Consider the following 4,700-nt stretch of genomic DNA (forward strand, 5'->3'; position numbering starts at 1 on the left):
ATTTGTGAAGGCAGAGTTTTGCTCAAATTATGGTCCAATATATGTATGCTGTAACTCTGTTAATTCTCTCAGACACCTGGGACTCGCTCTCAGCTGCATAAAAATCAATTGGCTTTAAGCTGAAAGAAATTAAGTTGTCCTAGCCATGAGATCATTGATTTTACCTTTAATGACATACTCATGATCCAAGGACTAACTCGCAACTGAGTAAAATCGTCTGGCGTTAGCTAGAGTAGAATCCTAAGAGTCATCCAGGCCGTGAGAGGGTTAGGAAAGTTTGTTAATTTCCTATGATGTGCGCGGACTGAATCTGACATACTTCCACGAATCAGCAAGTCTCAAATTTACAGTCACCCCGAGCCAGGAACTGAAAACACAGAGTCACGGGGATGGCGGCGGTAAATCCCGGGTGACAATGGCAGCTGGAAATCCTGGAGTGAATGCTGGCGTCGGAAGGTCTGAGGGTCGTGTTAAAATTGGCTCTGGAAAACTTCGCAACGCCTCTTCCTGAGCGACTGATCCTAAAAATTACACCTCAGTATCCTCTTGTATTATGCCAATGCAAAGTGTGTCAGTATGTAAGCGATATACACAAGGCTGTCAAGGTGTAATATGCAGAATAAATCGCTAAGGATGAGGTGTTACAAAGCCTCCTATGCCGTGTAGACTACGGGCGTGTGTGTTTAATGATCCGTCAGCTCTGTTCATCACCCTTGTCGGCAGGAGGTGTTTGGGAAGGCCATCCATGCATCATTTTGGACGGATGCTATCGGAAACCTGTAAAGCACAACGAATAATCCTCCACCGGAATTGGGGAATGCTCGAAAGTTGGAACTACTTGTCACTGGAACCTGCTGGAGGGAGAACAAGGCCAGGGATTTATTCGTAACTGCAGGGAAGACTTGCAAAAACTCTCACCACCATTATAATTATTAGTGCGATGGATTATTCTCGATGTATTATTGTACTTTGCGTCTAAATTTTGTGAGGGGAATAGGAAAGAAAAATTATCAGTCTGGAAGAATCTCATTATACTGGCAACACAATCGATTAATGTCAGAAATCTGTGACATTGATGTTTTTTTAATAATACGCCAAAAACACATTGTCTCCCCTAATAATATGCGTTTGAGGTACTGAGTAATATTTCTGAACAGTATCCTCTCAAATTTTGATTATGAGAAAAACATGTTAAAATTATCCTGGACTGTTCTCTCTCCTTTAATTTTCCATTTCTGTCTTTACCATTTTCTTCCTTCCTGTTAGACATACAGTTTTCCTCTCTCCTTTCCTCAGTCTATTTTTTCAACCTAATGCTTGAGTTATTTGTTATTTTAGCCATCGCATGTCTCTCTCTCTCTCTCTCTCTCTCTCTCTCTCTCTCTCTCTCTGTCATCATCATCATCATCATCATCGTGTCACGTCACTGGATCACATCACTATATTATCGGGTAACATCATTTAATCAGTCAATCACATCACCGACTTCCATCATATCACATCATTTGGTCACATCACATATCATTGGGTCACATCGTCACATCATCTGGCCATATCAGTGAGTAACATCAGTAAATAACATCACTGGATCACATCACTGTTGTATCACATCACTGGTTTACATCATTGAGGTCACATCATCAGACATCCTCACATCACCGGGTAACATCACATCAGTTGGTCACATCATTGGAGTCACATCACATCACTGGTCACAGCATTGGGTCACATCATCACATCACACGGTCACATCATTGGGTCACATCATCACATCACACGGTCACATCACCAGGTAACATCACTGGGTTACGTCTTTGAGTTACTTGAGTTACATCATTGTCACATCACATCTCTGGGTTACATCATTGGTTTCCCATTACATACCACGTCCCTGGGTAATATTAGGTGATGTTAGCAGATCATTGGGCATCATCACTTGGTCACATCCTTGGATCACATCTTTAGGTCACATAATTTGGGCATACCACTGAGCCACATCATATCGGTCATATCATTTTCACTGCGTCACATCACTGGGTCACATCATCACAAAACTGCATCACTAATATTATGGGGTCACATCATCATATCACGGGATCACATCAATGGCCCACATGACAGTATATCACCGAGTCATATCACATCACATCACGTCACAGCACATCGCATCACATCACGGGGTCACATCACATCAAGGGGTCACATCACATCACATCACGGGGCCACATCACATCACATCACATCACGGGGCCACATCACATCACATCACATCACGGGGTCACATCACATCACATCACGGGGTCACATCACATCACATTACGGGGTCACATCACATCACGGGGTCACATCACATCACATCACATCACGGGGTCACATCACTTCGAATTCTCTCGTAAACAAAGGCTTCCCCTCGCCGAAGATGGATAGAGTCACCGTGAAATTGAAGGTTGAAGCCTTGACAAAACGAGCTGATTTTTGCGTCAGTTGTGAGAAAAGAAGAGTTGGAGTTGATGGGTGAGGTTTGGTGTGTGTGTGTGTGTGTGTGTGTGTGTGTGTGTGTGTGTGTGTGTGTGTGTGTGTGTGTGTGTGAGGAACGTCAAGAAGTGCGGGTATGTATGTGTATGTGTGGTGACTATGTATACGAAATTCTGAAACTGGATTTGGATAGTGTGTGTGTGTGTGTGTGTGTGTGATGTAAAGTCGAAGTATTTGTGCCCCGATTATAAACAGACCTCCTATCGTGCCTGCCTGCCTGCTTCAGTTTTGCTTGTCATCGTCCATTCTTCAGCTTGGTCCTCTGTTTCAGCGTCCCTTCGAGGCGCCTGTGGCCAGCTGTAGCTAATGTGGGTCTCAAGGGGGAAGAGGCCCATTTCAGCTCCTAGCCTACAAGAAGAGAGCGAATCCGTATATTTCATTCACCTTCTGCTTGCGGCTTTTGGAATTCGTTTTTGATGTGGGACAACGGCAGCGCAATCGAGCCTCTTGGGACTCAGTTCGGAGGCTCGCTTATCCTAGCCATGTTGTCTGGTTCGTGTTTTACCTTTTCGTTTGAGATGTTTTCGCCAGAGTTGCTGTTGCTTCGACAAAGGAGGTCTTATGGAGATTCTCTGCTGTAGTGGCAAGGGCCAAGGAACCGATCTTGGTGCCCGACTGTCTTCGTGTGTGAGAGTGTGAGAAAGTGAGAATGTGAGTGAGTCTGTGAGGGAGATAGAATGTGAGAGAAAGGAGAAGGAAAAGGCTACGTATCTGCATTTGTAGAACTTGAATTAGCCGCCACACTACCTAAAAACACGAGCCCTCAAGTATCTTCAGCATCCAGATTTGGGTTAGTGCCGTAGTGCCGCGAAGAGAGAGGACTGGCTAAAAAAAAAAAAATAAATACCCCGTTTCTCCAGGACCCATTCGCTATGAGAGACCATCGCACACATACATAACACAAGGAACAGAAAAATATTAATTGCCAGAGAAAAATATTAACAAATATGTGTTTTGGAAGCTTATAGTGCCAAGGCGTGAAAAGTTGTGCCAAGAAATGGAAGAAAAATATGTGCCATGTTAGTTGTAATAATTGGGATCAAAGTACTTTTACTTGGATGTGCAAGTTATTTATATTTTTAAGTTTGCGTTGAACCAAGTGGCAGAATACCTGTATGTGGCTCGAGTGAGTGACCAAAAATATATTAAAATGTTGTCGACAATCAGTGTTTGAGATGAGAGGAGGGGGGAGGGCTGGATTGGGTGTTGTGGTGTGGCGTTACCCCTGCTGGCTGAAACCTTGTCGTTCCTGTGTTAGTCGCTCCTAAAAAGTTGTCGCTTCTTTTGTTAACTACTTCCTCGCCAAGTCCTGCCCTCAGTTGCCTACACCCCAACACCCAGGCCGCCCAAGCATAAAAGAAAGTGTGTATCTTACATGTGTAGATAAGGTGTAGCCTGCATATCGTCAAGCATGTAATAAGTACACTTAGCGTAGTGTTCATATCCTTACAGTATTAACAGATTATTATACAGAATATAGATATATATAAGATATTTACATACATTGTACAGCGTATATATTTATCCATGTTGCTCACAAAGTGGAATTTTTTATTGCAGATAAAAGAGAGGATTATACACCGTTGTTAAGCTTGTAGATTCACAAATGTGTTATGTGTATGTATATTTTAAGGGAGGTAAGTGTGTACAGGTGTGTCAATAAGTGAGTCTGCACGCTGGTGATGATCTGGTGTACACTACCTTGTAAGCTGTTCATTGTAGCCTCTGTGTTGGGGTGCGGGGGTCGAGCCACTGTACCTTGGGACTCCCATAAGACCGGTGCTCCTCGCAAGACACAGCCGACTTGGTCCTTATGGAAGCTGCCTCCCAAACACTCACTGGCCGCCCCTGCCGCACTCGACAGCTACCAACTCTTGTCACATTCACCATCATACAATGAAAGTGCCTTAGCACAGTTCTGGTGTACAGAGAATGAACTATTGTGTGTTATTTACGACTGTTGCTGCCGCTTCGCTGTTGCGTGTGCGTGCGTGTAATCACTTCATTCAAGTACACGGGGGAACATGTACTGAATAATCGTCATGACATTACATAATTGTTTCTGACTCGCTTGTATCATTCCCATGCACCACCACATTCATCAGACTTTTTGCTTTTCCTTGCCTCTGGTGGATGGCTAAGCCTGTAACTTTCATCCCCTCACC

Source organism: Coenobita brevimanus, chromosome 47 (assembly GCF_032717465.1).
Source record: "Coenobita brevimanus isolate Jiangsu-jjx chromosome 47, ASM3271746v2, whole genome shotgun sequence".
Classification (NCBI taxonomy): domain Eukaryota; kingdom Metazoa; phylum Arthropoda; class Malacostraca; order Decapoda; family Coenobitidae; genus Coenobita; species Coenobita brevimanus.